Raw genomic sequence first — 17,637 nt, forward strand, 5'->3', positions numbered from 1 at the left:
TCCTTGTTTTAAGATCCAAGGGGTTTGGATCTTGATCCACCAGGAGTTGGTGGGAGAAAGGAGGGGGATGGTTAATTTCTCCTTGTTTTAAGATCCAAGGGGTTTGGATCTGTATTCACCAGGGAATTGGTGAAGAGTCTCTCAAGGCTACCCAGGGAAGGGAATTAGCATTTTGGGAGTGCTGGCAGCGGTCCAGATCTAAGCTGGTAGTTAAGCTTAGAAGTTTTCATGCAGGCCCCCACATTTGTACCCTAAAGTTCAAAGTGGGGAAGCAGCCTTGACAATTTGCATTTGTCATACCTAGACACAAGGCCAGTGATTAATCTAAATAAGCTCCTTAGGTTTCTCACACACCCAAATGCAACATCAACTTCTCTCATAGCAAGGCTTGAAAAAAATTGTACTGGACACTTTCTAGTCAGATGACTAAGGCAGATGCAGGGAACGCAAGTAAACACTTCTACAGATCCAGGGGCAGCTGTAATGCCCCCCACCTAAGCTGCTCAAAGAAGGGTGGATGGTGGGATTCCTAGGACAGTGCTGGTTTCGGGCCCTGCTCAGAGGCTCTACCAATTCTATCTGAATCTAGCTGATAAATGTGTAGGTTTCCCCAGCCTACTTTTTGCAGCTGGAAGAGAAAAGTTTTCCTCCCTCTCCCCTACCCTGCAGACTCCTGACTGTTGTGTGACGATTGTGTTGGGATTCTCTACCAGTTTTTTGGCTCCCCTTTCCAAATAATATCTCCAGTGCCCTCCCTGCTGCTGCTCAGAGATCTCCCAAGCAGTAGTCAGCTGAAATTGACCTGCTTCTTGTCTATTTCACTGAGACTCCCAAGAACTGAACAACAATGAAACTAGCTACAGACTCAGGAAGACAGCAGCACCTTGGTTCATGCAATGAAGGTTATCTTCACAACTATCTGGACTCAAAAGCTTCATTTTCTTAAATGAATTAAATGAAACTTTTGATTCAGCAAGAAATGATGACTTAGGCCACCCCAGTCTTCAGGGAAAGTTTCCTACTTGTACTGTAACATACAGAGCCAGGATGTTCCGATTTCCAAGACTGTGATCAATTTTTTTTTTTTTTTTTTTTTGCAAGCTAGCTGGCAAGGGCTGTTTTATGTGATTCTGCAGGAGGCAGTACATTGCAATGCAGATTCCCCTCATTCTCTGTAGGATTCTGCAGACTCTGCACATCCATCACTGCAGAGAAATTTTATATTCCAGCTGTCTACAGTTCTTTTTTTCCGTCTCATGGTTGGCACCTCCATTCCTGAATTAGGCCTCTCCAACCAAACTTTTGTCTGTTTCACCCTAAGGTCACCCTTCCCACCCCATTTCCCCTCCCTTTTTTCTTCTCACAATAATGACTGCTCAGGGTTGACAATGCCAGCTGGGAACTAGAAAATAAATTATTCAGTTTAAAAGGAGAGTCCTCACTAGGGTGTCAGAAGAGCAATATAGCTTTGCCTGTGGAGTTGCTGCTATCATACACAATAATGGTATACATTGTTGCATTACATTTAAGATGTATAGCAAACAAGAAGGGGGAAAGGGAATTAAATATTCAATCATAATTTTAATTAATTTATTCACATTTTAACGTGAACAAAGTCAACATTTCACCTTTGCAGATATCATTAGGACACTTGCATTTTTAGGACTGCAATCAGTGCAATGACCAATTGTATTTTCTTAAGGGTTGGGGAGGAGAGATGACAAAAGAGCTGACAAAATTGCCCACTGACTCAGTCTTGTGCCATTTCGTGGGTCCACATAAGCAATACCAAATTTTTGCTCATTTAAAAAAAAAAAAAAACAGAGGGTTGTGCTTCAGTGATTATCTCCATTCATAAGATTGCCACCAAAGAGCTTCCTCCGGGCACACACAATACTCGGAAGAGAGTGCTTTAGAATATGTCCTTCCCACACATTTCTGGCTAACAACCTCTCTATAAACCTCTCAATGGGCAGCACAATGCAGTACAATCAGAAGGGGGAAAAGGCAAAATTGCAAGACAATGGACCTGTCAAAATCAAAGAAATGGCAACCATAGCTCCTGCTTTAGCTTCCAGAAGCCAGCAGGACGGGATGCCAAGGCACTGACCCCACAGTGATTGTCCCAAGACCAGCAGAGCCTCCTCGTTACACTTTTACCAACAGCTGTACAAATCAGGGACAGTGAACCCCCCCCCCATAATAAACTAAACATCTCTGCACCCTAGGATGCTGGCGCCTTTCCTCCGGAGCCTTCCCTCTTCCCAAGGAGCCTTCCCTCTACCAAAACCACCATCTTTTCCCCTTGCAAAGTCTACCCGGCAGTGGCAGGGTACAAAGCCGTGCAGCGCACACAGCAACATGGGCCGGGTGCTCGTGCAAAGCAGAGGGTGCCGCAGCGGGAAGGGGCTGGGGTCCCTCCACAGCAGCCGCCTCGGTACGTGACAACACAAAGGAGAGCCGCAGCAGCAGTGCCGGGGGAGCCCGCGCAGCACAGGGCGCCTCCCCGAGCCCCCAGCCAGGCACAAACCCAATAGTCCTCGAACCTGTTGCGGGGATTGAGCTAACGGGGGGGAGGGGGGCGCTGTTAGGGCTCGTCACACACACACACCCCGGGGCATGGGGGGTGTCAGCAAACACCCAGGTACCTGGGAGCCACTCCCGCCGGCTCCCGAGAGAAGCGGCTGGGAGCCTGGGGAGGGGACCCCAGAATCGCTGTTCCCGCCCCTAGCGAGCAGGGCTGCTCTGCTGGTGAGCACGTCCCTCCGGGAGAAGGGAGCCCAGCCCCGCCGCCTCAGCCCGGGGAACAAAGCCCAGTCAGGCCGCAGGGCCTGCTCTCCTCCACCCCCGCCCGCCGCCGGGGAGCCCGTGGCCGCAGCCCGCGCCGCCAGCAGCCAGGGGACGAGTCCCCCCACCCAGCCCGGCTACTCACCTGGGCGAGGGGCGGCGGCCCCACTGACCCGCCTCGCTGCCCCGGGCCTGGCGGCAGAGCCCCGCGAGCAGGCAGCGCCGAGCGATCGCTGCAGGAGGCGGCCGGCGAACCCAGCCCCAGCTCGGCTCTGCTGCGGCTGCCCGAGGACCCGGCGTGCAGGGAAGGGGAGCAGGAGCTACATTATTCGCCCCCCCCTCCCCTTAGCCGGTGCTGCAGCTGGTTTGGGGCAGGGTCAGCAGAGAGCCGGCAACAACAAGCCCCACCCCGAAGGAAAACAATGCACTAGCCAAGCCACCCCCGCCCCTTCCACTCAGCCTTACCTTCCCGGCTAGGAGCAGCAGGCACCCCCCAAATATCCCCCTATTGCCCCCAGCTGGTAGCATCAGGCACTCACCCAAATGCCCACATTAGCCGCCCCTACTAGGTAGCATGAGGCACTTACCCAGATTCTCCCCCCTCTCCATTAGCCTACCCCCACCGGGTAGGATCAACACTCACCAGATTCCCCCCATTTGGTACCATTAGGCACTCATCCACATTGCACCCTCCCTTCTGCCCTCACGGTGTAGGATCAGCATCAGATACAGTATTCATCTAATTCTGGAAAGAGAGTGGCCTCCCCTGGGTGTTCTTACTGCCTTCTTCGTGTCTTTAACCTCTTACCCACCGAGAAAGAAGAACAATGCCTGACCCTGCTGTTAAGGATAAAACAGTATTAGTATTTTATGTATTAAGTGCCTGTCAGTGGCACTGGCAATCTGCACGGTTACATTTATAATGACAACAAACAACAATTCAGTGTGACAGCTATGAAGATGGACACCTTAGAACTTCGTCAGAGAGAAAAAAAATAACTAAATGCAAATCCCAAACACAATACTAAAAAGGCAACTAGGCCAACAAAAGGCCCTATCCTGTACTCCTTGCCTAGACAAAATACCAACCAAGGACAACAGTAAAGAGGTACATAAAACATAGGAGACTGGGCCCCAAGAACATTTCTACCTGGTCCTGCCACAGCATAAGGGGCTGGACTTATTACCTCTGGAGGTCCCTTCCAGTCCTACATTTCTGTGATTCTGCTTTGGTGTGGGAAGGTATCACTGACACCCTTAAAATAAAACCTAGACTCCACCCCCAAAAGCATTGTGTATGTTACCTTGCAAGCTTCCTTCAGTGAGGACTGGTTATGATTTAAAATATTCACCAACGAAACCCAGAGTATAAAAAAATGTCACAATAATAAATGTCAGTCAGTTTTTCCTAATGATTGAGATGGGGGCATTGTAAAATTCCAGTATATGGATGGACTGGAGGCAGAACAGACAATGGGCTAGCTAGTGGTGCTGTTCATACCGTGTCAGCAGTTCTGTTGTTTTCCTTGCTTTTCAAGAGCTTTATATTTTATATTATAAAAATTAACAAGGCTGAAACTTGTCATTCAGAATGTTACTGCTGAAGCAATTATTCTTATTTACAATTTTTTTAAAATATTCTTTCAGCCACTTTTTAAGCTGTGAGGCATGAGCTTCAGGACTTTTAAATCTGCAAAAATGTAAGCATATGCTCACTTTATGCATATGAGTAGTCCCATTGGCTCAGATCCTGCAACTGACTGCTCTGAGTTTATGCAGAGTCAATTGTAGGATTGGGGCCACTGAAGTCAATGGGACTATTCACATACTTAAAGTTAATCATGTTTGTAAATGTTTGCAGGATCAGGGCCTATGTCTGATCATCAGTTTTTTCAACCAAAATGTCAGATTTTTAAGCAAGAGGACACCTGTATTTTAATTCACTATTTAAATTTACTTCTTCCATATTACATAGAAATTTAGGGCATGGATCTGTGCCAGTAACTGCACAGGCAGATGATGATCCCTGCACCCATGTGGAGCCCCATTGATCACAACATGAATGGAGTCAATTGCAGGATTGAGGGTTTAGGGCTCAAATGGGCACATAGTAACTAAAAAATACTAAGTATTCCAACCCATGGAGCGGAAAGCAAAAAGAGTCTATGCTAAAAAAGGGTCCTGAGATCTGGACAGCTGGAATGGTCACCTCCTTCCTCTACCTAAGCCACTCTGAGACCACCAGTTGCAGAGTCAGGGAGCAGGGGGCTTTTCAAGAAACTCCAAATGTCGACCCTGACCAAAAACCAATACTTTCCCAGCAGGAAAGTCAGAGAAATACCCAAAGAGCGAGTGAGCAGGAGCTCACAAGGTCTCCAGCCGCCTTAACCATTGCTTCCTCTTTGCCACCCTTTCACCAGCAACAACAGCAGAACCTCAGCAGTAGGTGCAGAGTGTGGCACCTTCACAGCTTTTTGTGCTAGGTTTTTGTTTTCTTTGCTTTTTTGTCTGATTCTCTTTGTGCAAACTCAAATGCAGTCTTGTCAAATTCTGGAGTCGGGGGCAGCTGGAGGCACCTAACTTGGATTATAATGCTTACACATCATGCACCTGTTCTTAAGATTATTTTTATTTTACTTGAAAGGGGGAAATAATTATCTGGCAAACAATATCCTACAATTGATATTGCCTTCCAACTATGGGGCTATCTGGTCACTACCTTAAGAAAAAGATGCAAAAACATACCAAAGCTGTGTCGCACCTATAAGAAGAGTTAACAGAAGAGAAGGATCATACAAGAATCTGCAGTGGTTAAAAGATTTTATTTTGCAACAATTAGACAAGATAGCAGGAAACCCTAATGAATGAGTGGACGAAGTGGAGTGACCAGAGGAAAGGTTTGCTAACATACAGGATGGAGACCATATCTTCAGGGCCTGTAATAGCACCAGGCAGAAGTAGTAAACAAATACATATGTACGTACATACATACATACATACATAAAAGGGAAAGTGCCTGCACAACAAAACTGAAAGAACAACTTTTGCAGCCTGGTTTTCCAGGAGGGAGTTAAAGGCCTCTTCCTTCCACAAACTTGTTTGTAACATGGCTTTCAGAGATGTTAAATCTGGAATGCATACATAATCCCATTAAGAGCTACCATGACCACCACACTCATGCCTTTCTTTTTTACCTCCAGGTAACAAAACAAGAGCTGTTATGCTTTTGGTCCACTTCACTGAGAGAAGGCAAAAATCTTAGCAAGTCTGCAGATGCAAGAGCAGTGCGGGGGATACGGAGGGAAAAGATTTGTTGTATATTTCAAGTTTCTTCTGTTCTTTCACAGTAAGGATAGTATACGCCGAAGCCAAGGCTTTCCCGAGAGTTAAAGGTTTTATGTATGCCGCCCTGTATCCATCAGTGCTAAGGGTTCTTGAAGGTGACATGTTGCACACCCTGTAAACCCTGCAAACCCTGTGAAGCAGCAGCCATCATCTGACAGAAAAGAAGATATGGTCTGAAGATGAGAAGAAGCCTGCCATTCATAAAACAGAAAGGGTCACTCCAATATTTGTATCAAAGAATGGCTGCCAAGTTTATTCTAGTTTCCAGTTTAAAACTAGAATTCGTGTCATGTAAGCTTTCTTGTTCTTATTTAATTAACATGGGGGGGGGGAGGATTGTGTTCCTTCCCCTTTCTTAATCTTTTTTTTTTTAAATTACATAGATGGCAAAGAACTACTGTGACTCCATCTGCTCCTTTCCAACAGGACTCAGAGTGGTGGATGATATCTGTTTCTGTTCCCTGCATGCCCTCCTTGTTAGTGCCCTTTAGGCATCTATTCTCTCTCTCCTTTTCTTCATATCTCTACAAAAGGCAACTTGGAGAGTTAGTGGAATACCATAGGCTCCACTGGCAACAATACCACTGATGACACTCAGTTATGTATCTCATTTTCCATAGATTCCACCTGTGCCACTATAAGGTTGTTACAGTGCCTACAAGAGTTCAGTTCCTGAAAGAACAGGGTGGCTTTAAATGCCATTGGGTAAAGACTGAGGCAATATTTGTCAGAAGGGGAGCTGGGGAGAAATGCTTTCAGGAAAACTATCCAGGATATTGTCTTCTCCTTAAAGCCAGCTGCCCTTTGTCAAGGAAGTGACACTTCTAAGGCTCATTTCTGAGGCTACGTAATCAGGTAACTTTCATGGCAAAAAAAAATGCCTTCTTTCACCTCCAGCTTGCTATAAAATGTTCCCCCTTCCACCCAAATGAGTACCTGGCTATGGTGACATTTATCACTTCCAGACTGGATTAATGTAATGCACTATATCTCACGCCGACTGTGAAACCCATATATTGTGCAGAATGTAGCAACCTGGCTCCTCATCAGGAAGGACTGCTGTACAGTCTCTGTGATCCAGTCCTTAGACCAGCTGCCAGTCTATTTCTATTTCTGCTGTTAGAATAAAAATCATTAACGGATCAGGTCCAAGCTGTGTCACTGACTGCATCTCTAGCCATAAGCTACCAAAAAAGCAACACACCTCTGGGACACTGAAGCTAGAGATAAACAATTCTTATTCAAAAGGATCTTCTGTGGGCAAACTTTCAGAGGAAATTAAACTAATCGAAAGGCTAGCCACCTTTAGGATATGTTGCAAGACGTTCCTCTTTGTGAAAGCTTTCCCCCATAACTGGAAGGATGTTTACAACCACCACATTAACAACAAAACATTAAACGAAAAAAGTCTCCTAACAGCCTGCTATAAATGGTGAAGGAAGAAGAGCCATCTATTTTTATCAATTTCAAATTGAAAATACTTGAATATGCAGGACCAGATATAGCCATTTTATAGTTAATAAAGAACAAGTATTTTAATAAAGCTGTATTTTTAATACTCTCCAAACCCATCATTCATTAACTTTTCAATGTGCATGTACAGTCTATATATCATACCTTCAGGCTTAGAAGGGAGGAGCAGAGAGGTTTATTTGACTGGCTAATGTTTACTCAAGATTCCAAGTGCTGCTGAACTTTGCATTGTAGATTTAAGGATCACTTTGGAATGCTTGGTGGAAGAGGCAATGGCCATCAGAAACTGGGATGGGAAGTGCAAAGCCAGTGGAAACAACATATACTGATACTTATAATCCTGGAAAGCAACAAAACTATCAATTAAAGAGAAAAATACCGATGACTTCAGTAATGACTATTTTATTTATTAATTCAAATTCATAAAAAGCCCTAAAGGTGCCCACATTGTGCTCTTGACACCTATCCTATAAATTAAGCTACACATTACCACAAATGTACTTTTCTTTTCTTTAAAATAAGACTTTGCTCATTTATGGCACTTTCCAACTGAGGAAACTAAGCTGTTTAAAAATATTAATGAATTAAGCTTAACAAAAACCCTTGTAGGTAGGTAGGTGTGCATCATTGGTTAATAATGAAATTTAGGCAGAGAAAGGTTATAGGCCAAATTCTCTTCCTCTTTGCCTCAGTCATGGTGCTGGAGCTGGAACAGTTCTTCAATGGCCAGCAAAGAATTCCCCTAGCGTAGGCATAAAATAGGATGGCCAGCTCTTCCGCTAACTGCCTCTTTCCCCAGGACATGTTGAGGTTAAAGTGTGCTTATGCTGTGCCAAATTTCAGCTTGTGTATGGTCCCTTGGAGCCATAATGAGGTGGTGAAAGTTACAGCAAACTAGGGACTACTCCAACTTTATACTGGGGCCACAGCTGAGAAATCTTGAGTATGAGGGAGTCAACACTGGCTCCCTAACTGATCTTCTCCACATGTCCTGTGCTGTGCAGATCTTGGCACCAGAGAAAATGTGAGCCTAAGTATTTTGCTCAAGGTCTCAAAGGCAGTCTGTGTCACCCCCAGGAGTGCTGGCTGATGCTTTAATCACAGAGGTTTCCAACAGGAATCTATTCATAATTCCATCTGGTCATAATATATTTTTCTATCATTGATGCTGTTGATAATTTCTGCTAAAATCGTTTTTATTTTCCAAAAGTGATGCTAGAGCTACTAAATGTGAATTATAAGAAATAAGGAAAAACTGTCATGAGCTTTATTAACTGTGCTGTGTGATGACACAAAACAGCCTTTGTTATAGCCACAGCAACACTCATACTATGGCAATAACCTACATATTGCTTCCTTCCTCTCTTGATGTTCTTCCAAAAATACAGTTCATGCAATATTTGAACTATTTTAACTTATGTCATCTTGCGGTCATGAATCTGGTCTCATCTTTACTTTCTAGATGCCTTGTCTTGTAATAAAAGGCTTTTTTTGCTGCACTCCTCAGATTATCCATATCTGTTACCAAGAGCGGCGCCAGGGTTTTTGCCGCCCTAGGCAGCAGCGCTCCTCCTCTGAGCATTCAGGGGGCCTAAGATCTTCGGCGGCAGGCGTCCTTCCACTCCACGTCTTCGGGGCACTTCGGCGGCGGGTCCCGGAGCGAGTGAAGGACCTGCCGCTGAATTTCCGCCAAGGATCTGGAGCGGAAGGACCCCCCCGCCGCCGAATTTCCGCCGAGGGCGGCAAAATGCCGCCCCCCAAATCCTGCCACCCTAGGCAACCGCCTAGGGTCGCCTAGTGGAAGCGCCGGGCCTGTCTGTTACTGACATTCACATAGCAACTCTTGAAGATGGAGGGTACTTTAGAAATTTTCTCTGGCTCCACCTACTGCTAAATAAAGGAACTGTGAATAGAGATATGGACCTTTTGGACTCTTCTCAGACATCCCTTTCCTGAGATTATTAATTTTATTTATTATTTGTTTGCTCAGATCTATGAAAGATGCAAAAGATGGGTGGCCATATTAATCATTACTCTAAAAATAGTGTAAATGGTTACATTATTGTAAGTTTAGACTCATGTTATAAGTGGCTAGAAGATATAATTTGCATACTATTGTAATTCATTGATTGTGTATATCTTAAATCCATCTAGTCACTGAAGTGTGGCAGGATTAGAGTAGGCAGAAAATGGAGAGTGGTAATTGAAAATAGGGACATGTATTTGTACATGGAGAATTGTAGTCATGACAAAACAATATCATCATGTTTATGGGTAACTAGCCTCATAAGCCTGGTGTTTTAATGTCTTACCTACTGGTATCAGCCAGATTAGTGTTGGCAAAACAATGGAAAAAGAAAGCCATTCCTATGTTAATAAATTATATTAAAAGGCTTGGAAAATTGTAGTGATGGGGAAATTAATGCACCAAGTACACACCTGCTAAAGCAGCAGAAATAAAACAATATTTAGAAATTTTGCTACTACTATTGAATTCTCAAGTAAACTACATTCACTTACCATTTGCCAAAAATATCTGCAACTTTCTAGTGATTTCTGGTAAAGGTGGTATAAAAAGTGAACTAGCAGGGAGAACTATTAACAGCATAAAACCTTGGTAACTGAAAGAGAAAAAAGTTAGTAAAAATACTGAGCTAGATTGTCAAATACTATAAAACCATGTAGCTCCATTTATTTTAATGGAGCTATGTTGGTTAACACTGGCTAGGGTGACCAGATGTCCCAATTTTATAGGGACAGTCCTGATTTTTGGGTCTCTTATATAGGCTCCTATTACCCCCCACTCCCTGTCCCGATTTTTCACACTTGCTGTCTGGTCACCCTAACACTGGCTGAAGATCTGGCACGCAATGTAGAAAGAAAGTTTTGTTGCATTGGTATGTATCTAATATGTACTCCAAATAATAATTATATCTATCTATCTAACGTTGATAATGTTTGTATGTGTTTTTATAATTCATGATGAAAAAATATAGCCCTCCTCCTGCAAAGGGTTTTGCATGAGTGACCCTTAACACTCATGTTGTGTCTGAGAGAAGTACATGGCAATCTTTGTAAGTAAAAGGGACCCTTATAGGAGACTTAAAAAGGTGTATACTTTTTTAAAAATGTTTCTCACTATTCAGGTACAAGCAATGAGAGTGTCCCATTCTTATCAGTTCCTTCCAAATGCTAGTGGCTGTTGGATTATATATCACGCATCAAACTCTGCTATGATCCTGGTAAAGGTTTGGTTTAATCACTTTTTACTTTCTGTAAAATGCAACTTCCACAAACTTCCCCTTTTATGTTGAGGAAACCAGGAAACTTAAATACAAAAATAAAGGCACTAAAAGCACCATGACTGCACAACAGGTAGGTGGAGGACTAAAAAAATGTCTGCTGTGTTCCATGGGAATTAAGGCTGTTTGAAGGACAGAATGCTCCATTCTTTCTGGTACCATTAAACTTTCCTCCTTGCTTGGAGATGAAAGAGGTGGGCAGGGAAACCACAAAGAATTTCAGGTCGATTGGTCTCAAAAGGCAAAGGGGAACTGGCAAGGAAGCAGCAAATGCCTTTTCCTATCCACGCAGACACACCTTCCACACAACCTATTTCCAGCTTGGAGTTAGTGTGGTCTGGTGGTTAGAGCAGTGGCAACTAAGCCCTTGGATCAGAGGGGGACAGCATGTTGATGCCATACAAGAACTAAGCTCAGAAGTCTTGCCTCTCTGTCCCAGTGCTCTAACAAGAGCTGGGCAAGGCTGCACCAGGGCCGCCCGGGGGGGGGACAAGGGGGGCAATTTGCCCCAGGCCCCGCAGGGACCCCCACGAGAATATAGTATTCTATAATATTGCAATTTTTTTAATGGAAGGGGCCCCCAAAATTGCTTTGCCCCAGGCCCCCTGAATCCTCTGGGCAGCCCTGGGCTGCACAGGGGCTTTTGGGGACCCAGGGCAAATTCTGAGATGGGCCCACCACCCTTCCAAACAAATTATCACTGAAGGTATGCTCCTGGGAAGGGGTTGAAGAGTGAGCCTGCCCTGCACTCACCCCACAGCAGCAGCTCCTGTGCTGCAGGACTGTGTCACACATACTCCTTTCTATAAGACACAGCATGGAGCACAACCTGACCCTTTGCTGTAAGGGATTTAAAGAGTTAATATTGTAGGTCTCACTTCACCCAGAAGTAGTGCTGACTATTGATGGCATTTCTGCGTTATTACTAATAAAACACTTGCCTCCTTGTGCTGCTTTCGCCTACCGGCACCACAACACAAAAGAACCAGGTTTTCCTCCTGAGGCTTGATTCTTATTGAGTCCCTGGGATATGCCCTTATATATCTGCTCAGTCCTTGGTCACCTATCTTTCTATGCTATGCACTAAGGACTAGGCTCTAAAGGAGACTACACTGAGGCTTGGTCTACACTGCATGGTTAGGTTGATGTAAGCTGCCTTGTGTCCACCTAGCTGTGGAAGTGTCCTCACTTAAATTTGGCTCCTAATGACTTAAGTGCCTCTCTAGGCCAGTTTAGTAATGCCCCCTCCCCGGCAGGGCCAGCTCTGGCTTTTTTGCCGCCCCAGGCAAAAAAGCCTCCGGCTGCGGGCCCCCCCCCCCCATGGGGGGGGGGGTGGCCGGAGCCCCGGCCGGGGGGAGGGTGGCGAGCCCCGGCGGCCAGAGCACAGTGGGCAGGGCGGCGAGCCCGGCCGTGGCCCCGCTCTCCCCGGCGGCCGGAGCGCCGCGCCGCCCCCCTCCAGGTGCTGCCCCAAGCACAAACTTGGTGGGCTGATGCCTGGAGCCGGCCCTGCTCCCCGGGCAGCATAGAATCACGGTCCATGTAATTTGGTCGACACAGTGTCAGTGTAGACACTGCATTGCTTACATAGACTGTTTCTGGCCACCAGGAGCCATCCCACAATGCCCCATACTAACAATACAATCAATACAAGCGCTCCAGATGAGGATGCACACCTCTGACACAAGGAGCAAAGTGTGCATGCGCACAAGCGATTTAATAACTGCGGTGGCTGCTTGCTGACATTAGTTAGGTTGATATAATTTTGTAGGGTAGACATGGCTTGAGTGGCTGCTGTATGCAAATTTAGCACCACTCATTTTGACTAGATCTGCACCTAATTAATATCCTCAAAAGCAAACATTACCTCTCAAGAGCCACACTCTCTCTAGAGTCTAATTTAGGGAGTGTGGCAAAGGAGGGACTGAGAGGGAGGTGCCCAACTCTGTGCCGCACCTCTTAGGAGGCGCAGACGAAGAAAAGGGGGTGGGGGGCACAAAGAAGGTCTTATATTACCTTTGCATCTCCACAACTCCAGGCTATTCCAGAAACTAGAGTGGCCCTGGCTTGGGGACATTCTAACTTATGACAGCATTCCCCAGTTTGTCTATGGGCTGAATATCCAGAGTGTGGTGGTCACTCCCGCTTCATGCCCCTACATGGTGACTATGATGGGGACAGTATTGGGCCACCTACACTGGCTATATACTGCTTCTGTGCCAGAGGAATTCACTCAGGAATTTCTGTGGCCCTTTCACACTGCTTGAGTAATATAAAGTGGCTGCATTCAAGGTCCAGAATCTAAGCCAAAGGAGTAGGGATGGGGGTGTGGGAAGTTACCCTTTTCTTATTTGCTTCAAGTTCAAGTTTTCTTTTCTGTTTGTGTGTGTTTGTGGAGGGGGGATTGTGGGAGTTGTTTGCAGAGGCGCAAGAGTGACAGAGGATTCTCAATGACATTTTCTCAGGGGCCTCTAAATCCCTTCTTCTGTCATCTTGAACTTTCCCAGTCAAAATTCACCATTGTGCCTGCTAGGCCATGGATGTTCTGAAAGCTGCTTGACTCTACAGTTTGTTAAGTTTCTTTACCATTCTGGAGCCTTACATTTACACTTGTATTGCAAGAAAAGAGAGCATCCTTATTTTATAGAAACTCAGCATTATTCATTGGAATTCACCCTGCAGGGCAAGAAATCCTCTGCAGGAAAGATGGAATTTTAAAGCTTCAAGAAATAATTTTTATTAATTTACCTGTAAAAAGATTTACAGTTGATTAGCACCACTGTTTGACTTTGAGTAATCAATCCCTGGTATTCAGGAGTAGAGCTCAGAAGAGAGACTTAGGATAAAAAAGCCAGTTGCTTGGCAAACTTGTAAGGGGCAAACAGGAGAGTTTCCGAGGGAGTGGGAGAGACTTTCCTTCTGGGTAGAATTCTACACTCAATATTGTGATGGCATGATGATTGACCAGGTTGTAACCTGCAACAGATGTATCATATTCTCTTTCTTGTCTGAAGCCAAAGGGACTTCCTGTGTATGAAGTGCAAGTTGCTGGCTGTGCTGCAAGAAAAGATTCTTGGATTAGAAGGGCAAGTACAGATGCTATGGAGTATCAGAGAAGCTGAGGAGATTTGGGAAGCATCACTACACCAGATTCAAAGAAGAAAGGAACTGGCACCCCAAGAAATCAGAGAAATGGAAATCAGATAGGAGGCTTGGCAGTTCTCAGCCACCAGAGCCAATAGAACAAGGCTGTATTTTGCACAACCGGAGGCAGACGCAGGTGGGCAGGCTGTGACCACCAGACAATAGGAACAGAAAGAATTCTACACAGCCTGAAATTTCCAGTTAATACCAGGTCCTCAGTATGAGGCCCAGATTAACAAATGTGCACTCAGTATGTCCGTGTGCACCAGGTTCCAAAGCCATTCATTCTCTCATGACAGAGAGGTGGCTAGGCCAAACCTGAGTGAGTGGTGCTAAGACCTAGCAGTTGGTCCTCCCCCACTTCTATCATAACCACTGAACCATTAGAAGGCTTGTCATGCCCTGCCCCCAGAAATTCCACCCACCTATCCAGCAGGTACGCCCCCTGGTTGAGAACCTCTGATCTAGGGGGCTATGAAAGGGACTGAAGTTTTGCTCTGGACAGCAATTGTCTTGTATATCACATGCTTTGTCTAGTTTAAGAAAACAATTTCCATAGTATATAGAGTCCCAAAACTCTTTAGTCTGGGCCTGATCAGTATGGAAACTGAGGAAGATATCACTGAAAATCCAGTTGGTCAAATGGTGTACAGGTCACACCTGTAGATGGATGCTCAGCCTAACCCATAAGAAAATCAAGCTTGCTCATAAAGAGCTCTGCAACCATCCAAGGAAGACTGAAAATCCTTGCTGGAGATTTTACACTAAGAAGAATGGAAAGAATGCAAGGGATAAGCAGACCTTGGTGTGCTGTCTTTGAGAGCCAAGACACAAGACATCACTAAAATTGGATAGGCTTCTGAAGTTGATGGGCAAGGATCCACTGATGTATATCAGCACTAATGACACTGTATCTCAGAGTCTCTCACAGTAGATGATTTCAGGGAACTCAGAACGGTGCTGAAGGAGAAGAATGTCCAAGTGATCTTCTTGGAGGCCCTTCCTGTTCCATGAGCAAAGGAAGGCAGAAGATTCTGGAAGTGAACCACTGGCTAGGTAAGTGGTGTAAAGTTTAGGGTTTGGGTTTTGTGGAACATTGGTTCATCTTCTGTGGGGAAAGAGGGCTGTACAGTTTGGATGGCTTCAATCTTAGTGGGAGGGGAACTAGTCTTCTAGGGTCAGGAGGTTGTTAAGCAAATAACATTATCATCGGTGATCCCTTGATTTAAGGATGATCTCTACCACAGATTTACATATGGGTCCTGACATGATTCAGGAGTCCGATCCTGGAACCACAGATTCGCCCGCAGTAGGTACAGACATTTCCTGGCGGGTCAGTTGCCTGCTGGAAGAAAGTTCTTTCTTTTTCCTTCCTTCTCTCTCTTTTTTCAGCTTCGACGGCAAGGTGCTTCTCTTTAAAGCAGGCCACTGCCTGATGGAGGATGTGGCACCATTGCACCTTACACTCTAGGCAAAATTTCTAAGTGCTCCACAATCGCAATCAGGGACTGGCTTCACCTCTGTCTTTGGAAGATTCCAAAGGTGGACAGTTTGTTTAAAATATGTTGTCCTGTGTTTAAAAGTAATCATTTAATGAGACTCTGGAGCAAAACAAAGGAACAAAGGATCTAAAACAGGTAAGAGCTTTCAGGACAAGTTATGAAATATTTTGGTCATAAATATCTTGACATTTCCTCTTCATTCATATTTTTGTGCTTCACACACACACACACACAAAAGCCAGAAAGCAAACAAACAATTTGTTTATGAGAAATGCAGGCTAGGATATTAAACAAAAAACCTCTTTATAACTTTGGTCCTACTCCCGCAAACCCTCATGCATATGAGTAGTCCCCATGTATTTATAATTCAAGGGCACTATTCACATGCATGACGTTACTCACTTGTGTAAGTGTTTGCAGATTTAGAGCCTTAGTTTGCATTATTTTTTAAATGCAAATCAGAAATTTAATATAATTGAAAATCTTGAGTAATTGTACTTATGAATTCAAAACTACAAGTTCTGAATTGGAGCCCCAATCCTGCAATCAGATCTGCATGGAACAAATCTTTGCACTGGCAAGGAGACCCATTGATTTCAATGGCCACTTATCCACTAGTAAGACTGTGGTCTAGATCAGTAGTTCTCAACCAGGGGCTTGGGTCCCCCTGGGGAGCCACAAGCAAGTTTCGGGGGGGACTGACAAGTAAGGCCGGCATTAGATTTGCTGGGGCCCAGGGCAGAAAGCTGAAGCCCCACTGCATGGGGCTGAAACCCAGGGCTGAAGCTAAAGCCTGAGCAACTTAGCTTCACGAGGCCACATATGGTGTGGGACCCCGGGTAACTGCCCTGCTTGCTACCCCCTAAGGCTGGCTCTGACTTTTATATGCAGAAAAACAGTTGGTGTGGCGGAGATGGGCCGTGGAGTTTTTATAGCATGTTGGGGGGGCCTCAGACAGAAAAAGGTTAAGAACCCCTGTTCTAGATCATATTTATGAGCCATATAGGTGGTTCTAAGGACTTTCAGTCGGGTTCCTACCCTCCTTTGGACCTATACAAATTGGCCTTTCAGCTTCATGAAGCATATTGAATCCAAATGGACAAAAATACTGTAGGATTGCTCTGTTCTATAGTGCAGGTATTAGAGGCCAGATTTAAATTAATAATAAGTATTTACTTTACAGAGTAATAGTGCAGTAAGCACCTCCCAGATCATATCTCAAATGCATGGCACTTCAGATCTTGCAGAGCAGTAGCAGATTTTTTAAGATATATTGCACACAATGTACATTGCTACACATCTGGAAAGAGAGAAAAAACCCGCAAACCAAACCAAACCCAACCAAATAAAACCCCTGGTCCCTTGTCTGTTAAATCAAACCTTGGATTTTAGTTCAACCCAGATTAGGTCTCAAGTTTTCTACCCAGCCTTTCCTTCTGTAAATGATTTGAATCCTTATTTTATCTTTGGCCCCATGCTGCTTAAAGATATATTTTTCAATTATGCTTTTGGTCTTCACTAGCAGAACATGCTTCCAGAAATTATTAATAAAATGAAATCTCCTGTGAGGTAGTGAATTTATTACACAGTCTGTAAAAATACTGTATCAAGCCACATTTGTAATTTCAGCTAAAGGCAACCCCCCCCCCCAAACCCAAAGGTTTATCTTTCCATTTAAAGAAAAAAAATTGATAGAATGTATATTATGTTTGTTGTTCAATGTAGCAGATTGTACTTAGTTAATGATTATATCCCAATTTTGTTATACTATTTTCTCAGTAATAGACACCAGAAATACTAGATTTTATATACAGTAGTTAGATATAATAAGATTTCACCAGATCAGGGAATACAGAAAACCTAATTAAATCAAATGATTATTTTTACATTATTATAAGGATAAATAAACCTTCATATCAGTAATGGAGACAGGTCTTTGTACAATTATTTTACTAGCAATTGCAATTTAAGAATCATACTTTTTTTTAATTCTATTTACACATTTTCAAAGATAACGGAGAAAAGCATAACGAGTACTAGCTTGCCAAAGAACTTCACGTCTAGTTTTATGGAGAAAATTATTCCTT

The 17,637-nt window shown here is 44.4% G+C and overlaps 1 protein-coding gene across 2 annotated transcripts in view; it reads right to left on the reverse strand.

The window, feature by feature from the left end:
• SESTD1 (SEC14 and spectrin domain containing 1) overlaps window positions 1-3,149 on the reverse strand; it is a 114,120-nt gene extending 110,971 nt beyond the window's left edge. For both annotated transcript variants that reach the window (XM_024204053.2, XM_024204052.2), the window contains exon 1: window positions 2,933-3,149. The gene's annotated coding sequence lies outside the window, so the exon portion shown is untranslated. The remainder of the gene's footprint in view (window positions 1-2,932) is intronic.
• Window positions 3,150-17,637: the final 14,488 nt, after the last annotated feature.

Source organism: Terrapene carolina, unplaced genomic scaffold (genome assembly GCF_002925995.2).
Source record: "Terrapene carolina triunguis isolate 2854851 unplaced genomic scaffold, T_m_triunguis-2.0 Scaffold62, whole genome shotgun sequence".
Classification (NCBI taxonomy): domain Eukaryota; kingdom Metazoa; phylum Chordata; order Testudines; family Emydidae; genus Terrapene; species Terrapene triunguis.